The sequence below is a fragment of the Rattus norvegicus genome, chromosome 2 (genome assembly GCF_021556685.1).
Source record: "Rattus norvegicus strain SHRSP/BbbUtx chromosome 2, alternate assembly SHRSP_T2T, whole genome shotgun sequence".
NCBI classification, from domain to species: Eukaryota; Metazoa; Chordata; class Mammalia; order Rodentia; family Muridae; genus Rattus; species Rattus norvegicus.
The window spans coordinates 22,096,679-22,118,017 of NC_141535.1; positions in this window are offsets into that span (position 1 = coordinate 22,096,679).

The following is a 21,339-nucleotide window of genomic DNA, read 5'->3' on the forward strand; positions in this document are numbered from 1 at the left end:
GAATGGTTTCCTGTGCAATAATTGTACCTGGAATACTTTGGAACTAGAAACATTGATTTTAAAGGTTGTGTTCCCTTGTCTTTGGAAGTGAAAAATACAGATACAAGCTAACGTGCGTTCAAACAATGCACAGTCCTCTTGGATGATTGATAGAGATTATAACATGAAAACAAATTGTTCAAGCCCCACCTTTCTTGCTTTAAATGGGTCTATATGAAATTTATTTAGTATTTTTCTTTTCCTCCTTTTCTGACATTCATCAGTTCTGCCATCAGGCTAAAATATTTTCCATCTTCAACTTCAGCATCATTGTGAATGCTTCTAGAATCTGCTGTAAGAAACCATGTACTAGAGCCAACCAAAGTATCTTCTATTTCTTTTTCAACTCTGTTACACATGAGTTGATCACTCACTAGCATTGACCTCACCGGTGCAGCTACAGGCTCAAGGCAGTGTCATGCCACAATCATCAAGGGAACCCACAATCATGCCTTTTCCTCTTGACTGATTGGAAGGCTTTTGACCATGCAAACTTGGTTTCCTCTATCTCCCTCAAAACTTCCATTGTCTATTTGTTCATTTCCATTCCATTGTTCATTTCTATGGGGTAGTTTCTTTCTACGCAGAAAACTGCACAATGCAGAAGTTAGTCTTTGTTGTCCTTACATTAAATGAGCACAGGCATTTCCAAGGGACTGCCCACCCACACAGTCACCCTCATACGCATGCCTTGCTCAGTTCCTTGCCAGACAACACAGGGATTGTCATTCAAAGAGCTCCCTCTATTGGTATTGCTCACTAAAACTGACCTGAACTGGAAAGTTAAAGTTCAAACTGTTGCCAGGAAGAGTGATTAGGATATGTAGAAATAATAAAAATATAAAGTAGTTCTCCCTTTATCCATTCTTATGCTGCATATGTCAAGTTCTTCTGATTGATGATATGCAAGGTGAATTATTTTTGACAAGCACAGAAACATGGAGATGAGAAGGTGAGAGAACACATAGAAGTGATGAGAGTTTACGGTAGTGATTCAGTTATACAAAATCCTTTACAGTAAAATCCCATTACACTTTTAATTTTAATTAATCTAATAAAATGTTGTAATTTGCTAATTGTGGAACATATTTATCTGGGGAATGCAAACCATAGAAAATAAGGATCCTTAAGGTCTTCACGGAGAATATACCCTTCTCAGTGGGTAGGCACCACTGAGGGGAAGGAGATATTTCAGGGTAAGTAGAATCAATTTTTTAAGGCATATAAGTGTGTAACAATGGGTAAACAATAGCAACCACAGAGATGAGCCAGTGAGACTTTTCCGTGGCTCTATCCATTTAGGTGGCTTAGTCGTAGAGCACCAGAACTGACACTTAACAGCATCACCACCGCATTACCTCCACCAACACCCATATCAAGGGCAATGAAACCTGCTGCTTCAGGCAACAAACTGCTTCAGTCTGTCCATTCTCCTTTGCAGTTATTTCTTCTCTTCTATAACCGTACCATTGCAGAAGGAATCAGCCAGCTACAGCTAGCAAAACAGGCCGTGTGTGTGTGTGTGTGTGTGTGTGTGTGTGTGTGTGTGTGTGTGTGTGCATCCTGTACGCTTTTTCCACTTATGTAGTCTGCTTTTTATATCGCCTCAAAAATCAGAGCAGAATGTCATTTTGTTCAGGTTGCATTGCTAAAAACTCCTGTTGGGAACTTTCTGTTTGTAATATATTTTGACCTAGCGAGCTTTTTATCTCTGCCTCAGTAACCTTCACCTTATCAGTCAGCGGGAGCCAACTGCTTTCCTTCAGGTGCCATTCTGACAGGCACACCAGACAGCCCTCTGCTGCCTATCACAGATTTCTCCAGACTTCCTCGGAGTGAGGAAGCTTCTGGAGCTATTTACTCTTCGCTGCAGAGGAAAAGCCCTGGCTTCAAAGATGGGGCTGCTATTTCCTGCAGTCAGAAATGAGCTGGGAGAGCACGCTGAAGCATGGGAATCAGATTCCTTCAGACTCACATCCCTGACACGGATGAGGTTGTTGTAAACTTACACAGTGCGGTCCAGCAATATCGCTACATTAATATAGTTGGAAGTAGGTTCAGAAACAAGGACTAGGTTTAAAATATAAGCTCCTAACTACGCATGAATTTGGCTTAGAACAGTCTGTTCTAGTTGTGCAGAACCACTGCAATAAACAGGCCATTCATAAAGCACAGAATGTGTGTTCATTGTGGCCACATATTTTTCTAAAAACCTTTAAAATTATACCATGAAGAATTTGGGCATGACTCCATTTCAAACCCTGCTGCTGTCTCAGGGGTGGCCAACATAAAGCTATGTGCCAAAATGCCATGTGGCTTAATTTTATGACCATTTCCCCCCCCCATTTTTTTATTTGCTTCATATACAAAAATCTTACAATGTGATAGTCCCATCCACACCTTTAGACTTTAAAAAGAACCTTGTTTTTAGTATAACAAAAGTCATTACGTAGGCATGAGCTAACAAGTTCCCAATTCACATCCTGTCTTTCTACAAAATCCAATATGAGATTCTTGATACTCATTTTATAAGGTCACCAATCTCTGTAAGTTTTGAAACACTCCATTGTCTCAGGTTATATAAGGTCAATTTAAAGAATATTAACTGACAAATTATTACTATGTGAAATCAGAAAGGATAGATATAATAGTTACTCTATCTGCAATGATAAAATAAAAACTATAAAAAGATTTCATATATTGATCTCATTGAGTTCTTCTAGAAGGCTTATGAGGTCCATAATAATATTATTTTGGTGCTCTAGCCTCAGTAGTTAATGTCAATAAGTTTACGCATTGTCACCAAGGAACAGGCCCCGGCCATGAAATGCACAACTTATTCTGATTTTATGTTTTAAAGCATAGTTCTCTGTGACAACCTCTAATAATTCATTAAATTATCTACCTATCTACTGTGCTATTTGTTCAGAAATTGTAAAAGATGGTAATCTTTTACAGAAAATTTAGTTTTGAAATCAGTTTACAGTGTTAGATATACATTGTGTTTTCCCTATTGTCTCTTTTTACCTAACTAAAATTCATGAATTCCATCGGAATGTGTCATTCTCAAGGAGTTTGATTCAGAAGAATTATGTTAGGTGGAAATTAGATTATTTGCAAATGTTGGACACTGAGAACTTCAACATCTTGTTCAAGACAAAGTGTTATACACATGCAAAAAGATATTAAAACAAACTGAGTTATTTTACAGGTCACCAAATAGGCCTACATAGCAAGGTAAGAGGTTTTATTATATTTTTTTAGGTTTTTTTTTTGGATATTTTTTATTTACATTTCAAATTTTATCTCCTTTCTCAGCTTCTGGTCCATAAATCTGCCATATCCTCCACCTCTTCTTCTATGAGGTGTTCCACCACACACCAACCAACGCCTTCCCACCTCCCGGCCCTGACACTCCCCTACATTGGGGGGTTGAGCCTTGGCAGGATCAAGAGCTTCTACTCCCATTGGTACCCAACAAGGCCGTCCTCTGCTACATATGAAACTGGAGAAATGGGTCTGTCCATGTGGACCCTTTGGACGGTGGTTTAGTCCCTGGGAGCTCTGGTTGGTTGGTATTGTTGTTCTTATGGGGTTCCAAGCTGCTTCCAATCCTTCAATCATTTTCCTCCTGTGGGGAACCCATTCTCAGTTCAATTGCTGATTGCCAACATCTGCTTCTGTATTTTTCTTGCTCTAACAGAGCCTCTCAGGAGACAGCTATATCAGGCTCCTGTCAGCATGCACTTCTTGGCATCAGCAATATTGTCTGGGTTTGATGGCTGTATGTATATGGGCTGGATACCCAGGTGGGGCAGGCTCTGAATGGCTTTTCCTTAAGTGTCTGCTCCACACTTTGTCTTCCTATTTACTCCTATGAATATTTTTGTTCCCCCTTCTAAGAAGAACTGAAGTATCCACACTTTGGTCTTTTTTCTTGAGCTTTAAGTGGTCTGTGGATTATATCTTGGGTCATCAGAAGTTTTGGGCTAACAGACACTTATCAGTGAGTGTATACCATGTGTGTTCTTTTCTGATTGGGTTACCTCACTCAGGTTGATATTTTCTAGTTCCATTCATTTGCCTATACATTTCATGAAGTCATTATTAAAATAGCTGATTAGTACTCCATTGTGTAAACTACCACATTTTCTGTACCCATTTCTTTGTTGAAGGACATCTGCATTCTTTCCAGCTTCTGGCTATTATAAATAAGGCTGCTGTGAACATAGTAGAGCATGTGTCCTTAGTATATGTTGGAGCATCTTTTTATGCCCAGGAGTGGTATAGCTGGGTTCTCAGGTAGTACTATGACCAATTCTCTGAGGCACCTTTAGACTAATTTCCAGAGTAGTTTTACCAGCTTGCAATCCCACCAACAATGGAGGAGTATTCCAATTTCTCCACATCTTGCCAGCATCTGTTGTCACCTGAGTTTTTGGCTATTCTGAATGGTGTGAGGTGGAATCTCAGGGTTGTCTTGATTTGCATTTCCCCGATGACTAACAACATTGAAATTTTCTTTAGGTGCTTCTCAGCAGTTCAATATTCCTCAGTTGAGAACACTTTGTTTATCTCTGTACCCATTTTTAATAGGGCTTTTTGATTCTCTGGAGTCTAAGTTCTTGAGTTCTTGGTATGTATTGGATATTAGCCCTCTATCAGATGTAGGATTGGTAAAGATCTTTTCCAATGGTTTGCATTTAGTCCTAATGACAGTCTCCTTTGCTTACAAAACGTTTGCACTTTTGTTAAGTTCCCTTGTCTATTGTTCTTAGAGCATAAGCCATTGATGTTCTGCTCAGGAAATTTTTACCAGTACCCATGTGTTCAAGGCTCTTCCCTACTCTTTCTTCTATTAGTTTGAATGTATCTGGTTTTATGTGGAGGTCCTTCATCCACATGGACTTCAGCATTTTACAAGGAGATAAGAATGTATTGATTTGCATTCTTCTGTATGCTGACTGCCAGTTGAACCAGAACCATTTGTTGAAAATGCTATCTTTCTTTTCCAGTGGATGGTTTTAGAACCTTTGTCAAAGATCAAGTGACCTAGGTGTGTGGATTCACTTCTGGATCTTCAATTCTATTCCATTAATCTACCTGCCTGTCACTGTATCAATACCATACAGTTTTTATCACTAATACTACTTGAGGTCAGGGATGGTAATTCCCTTAGAAGTTCTTTTATTGTTGAGGATAGTTTTCACTACCCTGGGTTTTTTGTTATTCCATATGAATTTGCAAATTGTTCTTTCTAACTCTATGAAAAATTGAGTTAGAATTTTGATGGGAATTGCATTAAATCTGTAGATTGCTTTGGTAAGATGGCCATTTTTACTATATTAATCCTGCCAATATATGAGCATAGGAGATCTTTCCATCTTCTGAGATCTTCAATTTCTTTCTTCAGAGTCTTGAAGTTCTTGTTACAGAGATCATTCACTTGTTTGGTTAGAGTCACACTGAGGTATTTTATGTCATTTGTGACTATTATGAAGGGTGTCATTTCCCTAATTTCTTTCTCAGCCTGTTTATCCCTTGAGTAGAGGAAGGCTACTGATTCGTTTGAGTTAATTTTATAACCAGCCACTTTGCTGAAGTTGTTGATCAGGTTTAGGAGTTCTCCGGTGGAATTTTTGTGATCACTTAAGTATGCTATCATATCATCTGCAAAGAGTGGTAATTTGACTTCTTCCTTTCCAATTAGTATCCCTTTGACCTTCTCTTGTATAATTGTTCTTGATAGGGCTTTGAGTACTTTATTTTGAATAGGTAAAGAAAGAGTGGGCAGCCTTGTCTAGTCCCTGATTTTAGAGCGATTGTTTCAAATTTCTCTTCATTTAGCTTGATTTTGACTCCTGATTTGCTCGATTAATATTAGTATGTTTATGTATGGGCCTTGTATTCCTGATCTTTCAAAGACTTAAAATGAAGGGGTATTGAATTTTGACAAACACTTTCTCAGCTCTTTTAGACCATCATATGTTTTTCTTTCTCTTTGAGTTTGTTTATATAGTGGATCATGCTGATGGATTTCCATATATTGAACCATCCCTGCATCCCTGGGATGAAGCCTACTTGATCATGATGGATGATTGTTTTGATATGTTCTTGGATTCTGTTTGTGAGAATTTTATTGAGTAGATTTGCATTGATATTCTTAAGAGAAATTGGTCTGAAATTCTCATTTTTATAGAGTCTTTGTGTAGTTTAGGTATAAACATAATTGTGGCTTCATGGAAGGAATTGAGTAGTGTTCCTTCTGTTTTTATTCTGTGGAGCAGTTTGAAGAGTATTGGTATTAGGTCTTCTATGAAGATCTGATAGAATTCTGCACTAAACCCATCAGATCTTGGGGTTTTTCAGTTGCGAGACTTTTAATGAATGCTTCTATATCTTTATGAGTTATGGTTCTGTTTAGATGGTTCACCTGATCCTGATTTAGCTTTGGTACCTGGTATCTGTCTAGAAAATAATCTATTCCTTCCATATTTTCCAGTATTATTGAATATACCTTCTGTAGTAGGATCTGGTGATTTTTTCTTTTTTAATTTCTTCGTTTTCTGTTGCTATGTCTCTTTTCATTTCTGATTTTGTTAATTTGGATACTCTGTGTGCCCTCTAGTTAGTCTGGCTAAGGGTTTATCTATCTTGTTATTATTTGAAAATAACAGCTCATGGTTTTGTTGATACATTTTATAGTTCTTTTTGATTCCACTTGGTTGATTTCAGCCCTAAGTTTGATTATTTCTTGCCCTCTTGGGTGTATTTCCTTCATGTTCTAGAGTTTTTATGTATGCTGTCAAGCTGCTAGTGTATGCTCTCTCCAATTTTTATCATTGTTTCCCAAAACTTTGGGGATTTTGTGCCTTCAATTTCATGAAATTCTAAAACGTCTTTAATTTCTTTCTTTATTTCTTCTTTGTCAAGGTTATCATTGAGTAGAGTATTGTTCAGCTTCCATGTTTATTTCGGCTTTCTGTTGTTTTTGTTGTTATTGAAGACAAGCCTTAGTCCGTGGTGATCTGATAGGATGCATGGGATTATTTCAATCTTCCGGTATCTATTGAGGACTGTTTAGTGACCAATTTATGGGCAATTTTGGAGAAGGTGCCATGAGGTGCTGAAAAGAAGGTATATTCTTTTTTTTCCCCATCTTTATTAACTTGAGTATTTCTTATTTACATTTCGATTGTTATTCCCCTTCCCAGTTTCTGGGTCAACATCCCCCCAATCCCTCCCCCTCTCCTTCTATATGAGTTTCCCCTCCCCATCCTCCCCCCATTACCACCCTCCTCCCAACAATCACGTTCACTGGGGGTTCAGTCTTGGCAGAACCAAGGGTTTCCTCTTCCACTGGTGCTCTTACTAGGCTATTCGTTGCTACCTATGAGGTTGGAGCCCAGGGTCAGTCCATGTATAGTCTTTGGGTAGTGGCTTAGTCCCTGGAAGCTCTGGTTGCTTGGCATTGTTGTTCATATGGGGTCTCGAGCGCCTTCAAGCTCTTACAGTCCTTTCTCTGATTCCTTCAATGAAGTTCCCGTTCTCAGTTCAGTGGTTTGCTGCTGGCATTCACCTATGTATTTACTGTATTCTGGCTGTGTCTCTCGGGAGAGATCTACATGGTTCCTGTCAGCCTGCACTTCTTTGCTTCATCCATCTTATCTAGTTTGGTGGCTGGATATGTATGGGCCACATGTGGGGCAGGCTCTCAATGGGTGTTCCTTCTACCTCTGTTCTCCCTATTCCTTGCCAAGGGTATTCTTGTTCCCCTTTTAAAGAAGGAGCAAAGCATTTGCATTTTGGTCATCCTTCTTGAGTTTCACATGTTCTGTGCAGATAGGGTAAGTCAAGCATTTGGGGTAATATCCACTTATCAACGAGTGCATACAATGTGTGTTTTTCTGTGATTGGGTTACCTCACTCAGGATGATATTTTCCAGTTCCATCCATTTGCCTATGAATTTCATAAAGTCATTGTTTTTGATAGCTGAGTAATATTCCATTGTGTATATGTACCACATTTTCTGTATCCATTCCTCTGTTGAAGGGCATCTGGGTTCTTTCCAGCTTCTGGCTATTATAAATAAGGCTGCTATGAACATAGTGGCGTACGTGTCTTTGTTATATGTTGGGGCATCTTTTGGGTATATGCCCAAGAGAGGTATAGCTGGGTCCACAGGTAGTTCAATGTTCAATTTTCTGAGGAACCTCCAGACTGATTTCCAGAATGGTTGTACCAGTCTGCAATCCCACCAACAATGGAGGTGTGTTCCTCTTTCTCTACATCCTCACCAGCATATGACATCTTCTGCCCCTGCTTCTCTTCTATCTCTTGTATTCTGTTGTTGATGCTTCTGTCTATGACTACTGATCTTTTTTCTAGGTTTTCTATCTCCAGGATTGTCTCACTTTGTGATTTCTTTATTGTTTCTATTTCCATTTTTTTTTTGATCCTGGATGGTTTTGTTCAATTCCTTCACCTTTTTGGTTATAATTTCCTGTAATTCTTTAAGGGATTTGTGTGTTTCCTCCTTAAAAGTTTCTACTTGTTTACCTGTGCTGTCTTGTATTTCTTTTATTTATGTATTTAAAGACTGCCAACATCATTATGATTTGTGATTTTAAATCAAAATCTTATCTATCACCATCTGCCTAACTCTGGTGTTAGTTGGTCTTGCTGTCACTGACACGGCTTGATCCTCTGTAAGCCTGTGTGTCAGCAATCCTGGAGACTGGATTTCTCCCATTCTCCCATTGGGATCTAGGTACAGAGAGCTGTGTCACAGGGTTATCTCAGGGAGCAGGCTGAAACTGGAAGAATCCTATCACTGACTGCTCAATTCCTTTGTCCAGAGGGCTCCAGGTGGTTTACTCTTGGGCCAGGATTGTAAGCAGAAGTGGTGGTCTCATCTTTGCTCTCAGAATTGTCTGCACTTCTGAGAATCCAGCTCTCTTGCCATGGGATTTGGGTACAGAGAGCTGTTTCACAGGGTCAGCTCTGGGTGCCCAGAGGAGATCTCAAAATGAGAAAAATTTGGAAGACATATCTAATCTAGTAAAACAAGGCATCCTGTTTGCAAGAATTGCATTCCCCATTTTCTTCAATTCCTCATGGGACTTTCTGAACACTTTCTTATTTCTAGAAATATGCACTAGTGAGTATAGCCTCTTGGGGCCTATTCAGCTTCATTCCATTAAGCGAAGACATTTTAATCATGCTGTTTAGGTCCTCCTCGGTCTCTGCACCCCTTGCTCCTCACCCCACTGACAAAGGCATGCAAGTAGAAAGGAATGCAAAGCATCCCATAACCTTTCCCCTTTGAGGACAGACCTTTTATCTCACTCAATGATTCATTCCCGAATAAAGACAGACTTGAGTAATATCTTTACCCAAATTACTAGCTATCCAAATTTGCCTGTGTTGTGCCTAAGGACAGAGGACCGCTGTGTAGCCTACCTCTGGGCAAAAAGATAAAGTGAAAGAAATCCTAGTGGGAGAGACGAGTAGCTTTTATACTGCAAGGAGATACAGATAAAAGGCTCCCATTCTTGCACACAGAGGATTCTGGAGTACTCAAGAAGTTCAATCTGCCAGGGAAAATGTTGTAAGAACTCCGGAGTCACAAGATACAGTAACATTGGAGTTCCACGTTAAAGAATTAGTGGAAAGGATATTGAGACAGGACCAAAGGAGAGAAATAGGCATTTATACTAAGAAAAGAGTGCAGCATATTTGAAAGAACCAAATGAAAGCATAAAGTAAAGTGGGAGGATTTGAAGGTTGAAATAGGATATCCATAACCAAGTGACAGGAAAGGAAGCTGGAAACCTGGCCTGGATCTCACTTAAAAGAGCTTTAAGTGCCTTCCCCAGAGGCAGGATATGTATATGAGGATCCAGTGAAGACTTTTAAACTGAGCAGCTAAGAATGTCAGTTATGTTACCACAATGGATGTAAAAATAACAGTACTTTAAACAATGTCAAAGTGTAGTTCCATCCCACCTAACAACTGAAGAATATGCCATCCGGTGATTATGGGGCTACAGCATTTTGGAATCTCAGATATTTCTGGCTGGTTTTTCTGCTTGCTTTTTAGCCTAAAATTATTGATGCAGAATTCACCATTGACATGCCAGTCTGAACAAAAAAAAAGGATAGAAAATACAGCCAATGGTAAACCCGTTAGTCATTTGCATTTTTGTATATCCTTTTAGAAGAATCTCTTTCCACCAGGACACTGAGAACCAAGAGAAGCAGGGAGATATATTATTCAGCCACAGTCTGCTACATCAAAGGAAGAAAAACAGATGGCAATACTTCGCTTCCAAAATAATGCCATTAGTTTAACAAAATGTTGAAATACTCCTTTTAAAACTGAAGAGAGAAGAAAGAGTTCAATTAGCAGAGTATTAAGCAGGCCTGATGGGGGTCAGGGAGCCACATTTAGTCAGGGACTTTAGAAATAGTGAGCTAGGAAGACTTTGCTGTAAGCCATACATCAGAAAATCCCAGAAGCTGGCATATCCAGTACTGAGGCAGTGATCGCCCAAAGCATGGCTTTCTGCCTGCGTTATTAAATTGCTCCGCTGAGCAACAGCAGCCTAAGAGCCACTTCAGGCAATCCTCTTTTGTGATCCAACATTAACTCATGCTCTCTTCTGGTCACTGTAAACCCAGTTGCTGCCCCTTTTGCTCAGCATCATAGTGCCCCCATGAGCCCAAGGCAGTGCACAGGGCTCAGGCATGCATGATGAGTGTGTGAAAAAGAGGCCAGTCATTAGCAGTGGGCTTTCCATGCTCTGTTGCCCCTGAGGTACTTCAGTCTACAGAATAATGCCAGCCAAACCGTTATAAACACTTTTTAAAATTTTTCAGACTGACTGATATAATACACTGTGAATTATGCACTCATAAAGCCATTTGTTCATGTTCTTTAGTGTACAGCGGGAAATGCATAACCTTCACCCAGCTGTCTGATGATTCCCAAGATCTAAATTAAGCACGTACATTCATGTTTCACTGCTGATGGTCTTTGGCCACAAGTCAGGAATTCTTTCACTCACTCGGTAGACTTGAAAAGAAGACTATAGAACACAATCCTAACTGTTTGATACTTTCATGTGCCTTTCAAAACAGACCTAGTATATATTATTTTAACCAGCATACTTACATACTTACACTTGCTATTAAGTGAATGATTCTGTAAGTAGAAAGGAAGATTGATTTCAAAACATCTAAGTATTTTGAGGTATCATTCATGATTTTCACCCAAAATACACTAAGTAGTGTTTCCTTTAGGATAAACTACTCCTATTTTTACTAATTTTAATCAACAAATGGGACAGTTTGGCTCATAGACTTTTCTATTTCTGATCCTCTGTGAAAACTCTTCTCTGTGATTATAATATCCCTTCTCCCTTCCTGTCTAGGCCCAGAAGTAATCTTTGGTCGTTAGAGGTCAACCCTGTCACCTTATATTTGTGTCAGTCAAACTGAATGACCACATGGATTGTAACTCTCATGGGTAAGCTCCAGTTCTTCAAATCTCTCTTCTCTACGACGTTACACAGTTCTGAAAGTTGTTTCAGTTTTCAAGATCTCATCACCCTCAAAGGTGCATGACTTCTTAAATACTTTAGACTTCAATACCCCATCATCTAGCCATGACTTCCTATTTGGCAGTCTCTTCACTTACATTGGCAACAAATAGATTAATATAAGCCTAAATCCTACCTTAGTAGCACTTAAGAATCCTCCAATGAATAAGCACTGAAGGCCTAGCACACAAGAGATAAGAATGAGAGCCATGTTGCAACTGACTGTGTTGCCTCTCATTTTAGTTTGGGATTCCTGTACCATGATTCTGAATGTCTCTACTCCGAAACCAGTCTCATGGACTGGTATCTTCACAGAAGGAACTCGCAGAGCCATATTATATTGCTGTCAAGAAAACTGCACCTCAATTTCATTACAGATTCCTCAGCCAATGTTGCCCAGTAATCATGAAGCACATAGTCATTCATCTTCATCCCCCATAGTGTTACACAACAGCATTCTTAATATAAGCTGCTACTAATCTCTTAAGGACTTCAGCTCTATGAAGAACCCCAGGTGCAGTGCACAGGAAAGTGTGATGAATTTCACACTCTTCTCTCTTACATGTTGCATCAGGGTTTCAGAGATCCTACCTTCCCTTCACACTCAAAAAGCAATAGTTCTCTTGGACAAAAACCAACTCTTCTATAGCTGTTCAAACTCAGCAGAAGCTCTGGACCACACATGCTCTTCACGTCCCTTGCTCATTACTCTTAAACATCTTGGTACTGCGAAAGGAACACATGGGTTTCACTGCAAAGTCTGTATTTACTCGTTTTTGATATCTAAAAATGATAGTTTGTGATTTATCATATTTCTTCATTGATTAGCCATGACAATACATTAATAATAGTTTTATATTATTTGTATTATAGTCTTTATATGGGGATGTAAAATGGATGGTACAACTTCTTTGTTCCCTATTTTGGACATATTGACAAGTACACTTCTTTCTGGCACTACCCCCTTTTCTCTACTGGTGGTCTTTCACCTCCACACCATACTCCAACCACCATGGACCAAGCCGTCTCATATTTCCTTCCTTATCAATATGGACTAGGATCCTCTGAAACCACAGACTAAAATAAACCTTTTCTGCCCCATTGTTTGTCAGGTTCTTCAAATGAGGAAGTATTAAGACATTCTCCTGTGTCTCAGCGAATATCAATCAGTTAAACTACCCCCTCCCTTTTGGCACACTGATATTGGCAATGATCAAATGAATATCAAGTCGAATTTATATGTTTTTTAATGATTTCATTAATTCTGTCATAAGCTTTACCCCATTTTATTTATCAAATTATTTGTCTTTCCTCACACTTCTCACCCATTAACTAAAAAGATAATTATTTATTGGCAGTAAATTAAAATAGTTAATTTTGATTGTCAACTTGATTGAGTTGAGAGATATTTAGGTGTTTGGGCATGTCACTGAAGACACTGCAGGAATAATCACCACAACAATTGACGAAGAAAGAGCTTTCCAGAATGTAACCATCACTTTCAATAGGCTGACTGATGGGGCAGATAAGGAAATATGTAGCAGAAGAGAAAGACATACAGTGCGTGCAATCTTTTCGACTGAATGTGTCTGTTGCTTATTCGATCACTGTAAACAGCAGACGGAAGTCTTCGTTCTTTCAGCGTGGATATACACGATGATTTGTCAGCGCTTCTAAACTCAATCTGGGAAGGACCATCGCCTCCCTATGCTCAGAGAATCCTAACTTTCTCAACTGAGCAACTAGTAGGTTATCTGGCTCTTCGACATGCATGTGGCCTTTATTAGACTATGTGAAACCCCATTATGTTACTTACATAAGTTACTAAAATTATGGAATTGTCTCAGAAGCGCTATTAGGCAATGTTATTGAAGAAATAAAAAGAACAGAGCCAGCAAAGTGTGCTGGTGGGGAAAGGGTTAAATGATTAGCTACAGGGCTTAGTTAGATTATTTACAAAATCTAGGGGATGATAAGCCAATTCTTTTAAATCTGCACATATTCATTTGTTTATTTATTTAAGAAACTTAAAGTTGCACCTTTCAAATCCAAGTGTTTCAGAGAACTCTTTCTTCTAGGGAATTCTATATCTATTATGACTTTCAAATAATTAGACAATTCTTATCCAAATTATCATGTTTATAATCCCACTAATTAAACTGCTAATGCGATCTAAAATGTCTTTACAGAAACATCTGAAATAATATTCATGCAAAGGTCTGAGAACCTGAATTAGTCAAGTTGACACATAAAATTAACTGTCACAGAACAAAGATTTATCAGCTATGCAATAGAGCATGTTTCATTCATACTGATTCTGCACAGAGACAATAGCAGGTTCGTCTTTCTGCCTAACATGTACCACTATCTGCATACAAGAAAATATATGCAGTGTATTCTCTCAAGAGTGACACAAATGCCTTGCAGGATAGTTACCCCTCTGATTCATATCCTATAAATTACACATCATTATTTAAATAATTATGATGAAACTTTATAAACATACACACACACACACACACACACACACACACACAAACACACACATATAAAATGCAACCTGGCATTTACTGTGGTCATGCATGCCTGGTATCATGGTATCAGAAGAGAAATAGTTGATAATTAGAGTCATCATGTCTTTAATTAGCCCTGTAGTCAAAGTTAATATTAATAACTATCTTGAACTACCATTTCTTTGTCTCTTACTGCTTGTGATTCAAGTCTATTAAAGTGACTTGAAATTTATTTCTCAAATAAAATGTAAAAGTGACAATGTTACTTAAACTATAAAAGGAAATATATCGTAAACAATGTAAAAGGTCATGCACTTTTAAAGAAACTTAACTGAAATTCCAATATCTAGGGAGATTAATGGTCCTTTGTTTTTATCCTCTGTGGAAAGCATGGTGCCTACAGAGTGTTTCCAACATCTTGTAAAAGTTTTAATGTAACCAGGTTTAAAATGTAAAGTAAAATAAAAGTAATAAGTCAGTTTCATAAACTGTGAAAAAAAATGAACTCAATCTAAAAGTGTTTGTGAAGTATCAATCCATTAGGTCATTTGCACAAGATAATCTAATTTTTCATAAAATGAAAACCATTATGTAGCCCCAGGGGAAGGTTCTATTGACATACTAGCTTTTACTCTGAGTAAATTTAATTCTAAAGGTCACATTCTCTACATATTTCCTACAAACCAAACAGAGACTTTCATGAACCTAAGCAAATCAACACACCCTCTGATATGAGCAAAAATAATCTGTACACTGAGGTTTGACCAAAGGGTGTGTGCAGTATATACCTATAAATACACAGTTGGGAGTAAGAAATCCAAAATGAAATAAATATCTTGTGACTGGAAAAATAACTTGTGTGAAGATTTACACAGAGACATTTTAGATGTTCCTAAATACTCTGTATTTGCCTGGGGCGTTGGCTACAAATATTTTCCATTCAGCCTCAAACATGTATGGGTGTTTGTATGTGAAGTGTCCAGACATAAACTAATTAGAAGAGGGCAAGAAACCATCTAATAAACTCAGCCTGTCTCCTTCTCTTTCATTGGTACAGTTAAACCTAAAATCACCAATATCTAAAAGATTCTTCACTCTGTTCACTTCATGGGAGGCAAGGACACAGCAAAGAGAAACCTGATGCAGACCAGGAAGCCATCACTGCTGGAAGGTAATTGAAATCAGGTCTCCTAAATTGTGGGCCCAATATTTCATTCTCACATGAACACTTGTGCAGTATGAAAAATTCAGTAAGAGAGAGCCCCAAAGCTCACTGAATGAACATCAACAGCTGTTCTTCAGGCTTTAGTTTAATGAGAAAATGTTACATTTCATAGAAAGGCTGTTTTCAAATCTCATATAACATTTCCAAAAACATGGCCGTCAGGCTCTGTTCTTTCTCTCTCAACAAGGTGAAATCTGTGTCCTGAGCCTTCTAGAAAGCAAGCTCTCTCCCACCCTGTCTAGCCAGGCCCAGGTCTCTCGAACCACTTATATCCTACCATTTTGAGAAGCGTGGGTGCTCTCATCCCCTAGCTGGGAGTCTTGGATAACACCTGGATATGGTCTCTGTAGGTTCTTCCTCCCCTTTGTTGGTATTTCAGTTAATGACATCCTTGTTGGGTCTTGGAAACCTCTTGCTTTCTTGGCATCTGGGACTTGGTGGCTACCCCCTGTTCCCCCTCCCCTATTGCTACACACCTCTGTTCAAATTCCTGACCCTCTGTGTATCATCCCTGTCTTCTCCCATTCATGATTTTTCAAGTCATTAAGGAGGAAAAGAGTCCAAAAACAGCAGACAAACAAGTCAGAGACAGCCCACCCCAACAGCCCCACCCCTGCCAGCCCCACACTCTCTGTTAGGAGTCCCACAAGAAGACCAAGCAACACAACAGTAACAAATTTGCAGAGGGCCTAGATCAGACCCATGCAAGCTCTCTGGTTGATGGTTCAGTCTCTATGAGTCCCTATGTACCCAGGTTAGTTGATTCTGTGGGTTTTTTAATCCAATGGTGTCCTTGACTCCTCTGGCTCCTGAAATATTTTCTTTCACCATCCCTATTCCACAGGATTCCCCAAGCTCTGCCTAATGTTTGGCTGTGGTCTCTACATCTGTTTCCATTAGTTGCTGGATGAAACCTCACTGATGGCAATTACGCTAGACTCCTGTCTACAACTATAACAAAGTATTATTTAGGAATCATTTTATTGACTTTTTCTTCTCTTTTCTTGGGTTGTCTTGTTCTATCCTAAGTGTCTGGGCCATCCAGTCTCTGATTCCTGGACCTCCAGGCAGTGGCAGGAGTGGGCTCACTCTCATGGTATGGGCCTCAAGCTGGACAGATTACTGGTTGTCCCCTCCCACAATTTCTGATCTACTTTTACCTCAGCAGGTCTTGGAGGTGGGACAAATTGTAGGTTGAAGGTCTTGAGGCTGGGTGAGTGTCCTAATCCCTCCAAGTCTTGCCTGGTTAAAGGAGATGGTCAGTTCAGGCTCTGTATCCTCCATTACTGGAGTCTTATCCAGGGTCACCTGTGACGTTTCCTGCTAGCTTACATTACACTAGGTTTTGACCTCACCCCTAAATGGCTCCATCTCTAATACTTTCTTCCTCCATCTTCCCAACCTGATCCCTCCTGTTCCCATCCCCATATGCTCCAGTAAACCCTTGATATCTATAGTCTATTTTCCATTCTCAGTGAGATTCATTTCTTTCCTTTTGAGCCCTCTTTGTTACTTAATCTCTCTGGGTCTGTGAATTATAGCATGATTATCTTTTCTTTTATAGCTAATAACCACTTATAAGTGAATAAATACTAATTTTGTCTTTATAGGACTGGGATAAATCACTCAGGATAATTTGCTCTAGTTCTATAGACTTGCCTGCAAATTTTATGATGTTAGATTTTTTAAACAGTTGAATAGTACTTCATTGTATAAATGTACCATATTTTCTTTTTTAATTTATTATTTTATTTATTTACATTACAGATGTTGCCACCCCTCCAGGTTCCCCCTCTCCTAATTTGTCATCTCATTCCCCCTCCTCTTTGCCTCTGAGAGGTTGTTCCCCCTCCTCCTAGGGACATCCCCTTTTCCTAGGGCATCAAGTCTCTACAGGATTAGGTGCGTCCTCTCCAACAGAGGCCAGACAAGGAAGTCCTCTGCCACATATGTGCCAGGAGCCTTGGACCATCTGTGTACGTTCTTTGATTGGTTGCTTAGTCTCTGGGAGATCCTAGGAATCCAATTTAGCTGAAGTCTCTTATAAGGTTGCAGTCCTCTTCGGCTGCTTCAGTCATTCTCCTAGGTAGGTGTCCTGGACCTCATTCTAATGATTGGCTGTATATCCTCTGTCTTAGCCAACTTCTGGTAAGGATTAACCATTATTGAATTGAGGCACATCTACATTGTTTCCAGTTGAGGAAGCATCCTTGGGTTGAGATGGATTATCCTTCAGGTTTAAACATAGTATTAGTATAACTGGGTCTTCAAGTAGATTGATTCCCAAATTTCCAAGAAACTACCATATTGAATTCCAAAGTGGCTGTACAAGTTTGCACTCCCACCAGCAATGGAGGAGCCTTCTCCTTAATGCACATCCTCACCAGCAGGAGCTGACACCTGTGTTATTGATCTTCGCCATTCTGACAGGTGTAAAAATGGAATCTCAGAGTCATTTTGATTTGCATTTCACTGATGGCTAAACATTCTCAGCCATTTAAGATTCCTCTATTGGGAATTTTCCATTTAGATATGTATCTAATTTTTAAATGGATTATTTAGTCTGTTGATGTCTAGTTTGTGGTTCTTGTTTTTAGTTCTTCATAAATTTTGGAAAGTATCCCTCTTTCAAATACAGAATTGAAGATCTTTTCTCACTCTCTAGGCTGCCATTTTGTCCTATTAAAGGTATCCTTTGTCGTACAGAAGCATTTCTGTTTCATGAGGTTCCATATATGAATTATTGATCTTAATGCGTGTGCTACTAGTTTCCTGCTGAGAAAGTTGTTTTCATGCCAAGATGTTTCAAGGCTATTCGCCACTTTCTCTTCTATCAGGTTCAATATATTCAGTTTTAAGTTGAGGTCTTTGATCCATGCGGATTTAAATTTTGTGCAGGATGATAAATATGAATCTATTTGGATTATTAGGCATGCAAATATCCAAATGAACCAGCATCATATATTGGAAATACTTTTTTTCTATTGTGACAATTCTGGCTTCTTTATCAATAATCAGATTTTCATAGTTATGTGGAATTGCATTTGGGTCTTAGTTGAATTCCATTGATTACCTGTTTGTTTTTAAGGCCAGTACCCCGTGGTTTTTACAATAGCTTTGTAGTACAGGGAGAGTAATATCTCCAAAAGTTTTTAGTTGTTTTTTTTAAATATACAGCATTGTTTTAGCTAGTCTGTTGTTATTGTTGTTGTTGTTGTTGTTGTTGTTGTTGTTGTTCCACATGAAGTTGAATTGCACTTTCAAGGTCTGTAAAGAATTGTGTTAGAATTTTGATGGGAATTGCAATAAATCTGTAGATTGCTTTTGATAAGATGGATATTTTTACTATGTTAATCCTACCAATCCATGAGCATGGGAGATATTTTCTGTCTTCTGTTATCTTCTTCAATTTCTTTCTTCAGGTATCAGAAGTTCTTGTCATTAAGAACCTTTACTTTTGTAGTGTTACTACAAGATATTTTATACTGTTGGTAGCTATTGTTGGTGATTTCTTTTTCTGCCCATTTCTTGATTATATAAAGAAGTTTACTGATATTCTTGAGTTAATCCCATATTCTGCCACTTCCCTGAAGTTCTTTAAGAGCTGTAGGAATTGTCTGGTAGAACTTTGGGGTTACTTATGTACACTACCATATCATCTGTGAATAGCAATGTTTTCACTTCTTCCTTTCCAGTTTGATCTCCTTTGGTTGTTTGATTTCTCTACCTAAAATTTCAAATATTATATTAAATAGATATGGTAATAGTGTATGTCCTTGCCTTTTTTCAGATCTTAGTGGAACTGTTTTGAGTTTCTCTCTATTTAATTTGATTTTGGCTGTCAGCTTGCTCTAAATTGACTTTCATTAATGTTTAGGTATGTTAATTATATCTGTGATCTCTCAATTACTTTATCATGAAGGGTGTTTGGATTCTGTGAAAGTATTTTTAGCATCTGATGAGATCAACATGTTTAGGTTTTTTTTTTTCTTTCAGTTCCTGCATAGGGGGATTATGTTGGTAAATTTTCCTATGTTGAACCACCCCTGTATCACAGGGATCAAGCGTACTTGATCATAGTGGATAATCTTTTTGATGTGTTTGTCCTTAGATTTGGTTTGTGAAAGTTTTATTGAGTACTTTTGCATCAGTGTTCATCAGGGAAATTGATCTGAAATTTTCTTTTTTGTTGAATCTTTGTGTGGTTTGGATATAGGTGACTGTGGCCTTATAAAATGCATTTGGCAATGTTCTTTCTGTTTCTATTTTGTGGAATAATTTTAGGAGTATTGGCGTTAGCACTCCTTTGAAAGTCTGGTAGCAGTCTCCACTAAAAATCATGTGGCCTTGGTTTGCGTTGGTTGTTTTTAATGACTACTTCTATTTCCTTAGGGATTATAACTTTAAATTGTTTATCTGGTCTTGATTTAACTTTGACAAGTAGTATCTATCAAGAAGTGTGTTCATTTCTCTTTGGGTTTTCCAATTTTATGGAGTACAAGTTGTTAAAATATAACTTAATTATCCTTTGGATTTCCTCAGTGTTTGGTTATGTCTACTTTTTCGGTTTTGATTTTTGATTTGGATATTCTTTCTCTGCCTTTTACTTAGTTTTGCGAAGGGTTTATATATCTCGTTAATTTTTCTCAAAGAGACAGATTTTCGTTTCATTGAATTTTTGTATTTTTCTCTTAGTTTTTATTTTATGGTTTTCTGCCCTTAGCTTGATTATTTCATGCTATTTACTCTGTGTGTTTCCTTGGTTTTGTTCTAGAGCTTTCAGGTGTACTATTTAAGTTGCTAGGATGAGATATCTCTACTTTCTTTATGACCACTTAATGCTATCAACTTTCCTCTTAGTACTGCTTTAGATGCATCCTAGAAGTTTGGCTATGTTATACATTCATTGAATCCTAGGAATTCCTTCATTTTTCATTATTTCTGCCTTGACACAGTAGTCATTCAATAGAGATTTGTTCAGTTTCCAAGAGACTGTAGACTTTCTGTTGTTTCGGTTGTTAAAATCCAGTTTTAATCTGTGGCAATCTAATAGGATACCAGGGGTTATTTAAATGTTCTTGTATCTGTTGAAACTTTCTTTGTGGCCAAGTACATGGTCAATTTTGGAGAGAGCTCTGTGAACTGATTTAAAAAAAGCATATTCCTTTTGCATTTGCCTGCAATATTCTGTGGATATCTGCTAGTTCCTTTTGCTTCATAACATCAGTTACCTCCATTATTTCTCTGTTTAGTTTCTGTGTGAATGACTTGTCCACTGTTTAGAGTGGGGTATTCAAGTCCGCTACTATTAATGTATGGGGTTCATTGTGTGGTTTAAGCTTTAGTAATCTTTCTTTTATTAATGTGGTCCCTTGTTTTGGGGGAGTGATGCATGGAATTGAGATGTTATTTTGGTGTATTTTTCCTTTGTTGAATACAAGATGTCCTTTCCTATTTCTTTTTATTAACTTTTGTTGCATGTTTATTTTGTTTAATATTAGAATGGCTGCATCAGCTTTTTACTTGGGTCAATTTGTTTGGAAAAAGATTTTCCCACCCTTGACTTTGAGGCAATGTCTATCTTTGATGTTTCTTGTATGTAGCACAAGTATGGATTCTATTTTCAAACCCATTCTGTTAGTGTGTGTGTGTGTGTGTGTGTGTGTGTGTGTGTGTGTGTGTGTATTTTAAAGGACTTTTCCATATATTTTAATTACTTTATTCTTCTGTGAGTACAGGTTCACCTCCTTAGTCTCCTTGTAGTCCCTCTTCTCCCTATCCACTCCTCTTCCATTCCCTTCAGAAAATACCTCTAAGAGATGTCAAACACACATGGCCTATCAAGTTTTAATAAGGTTAGACACCTCACCTCATATGAAGACTGGACAAGGCAACCCAGTAGGAGGGAATGTATCTCAAAAGCAGCAAAATGTGTTCAAAGGTTTCCAAGTTGCTCTA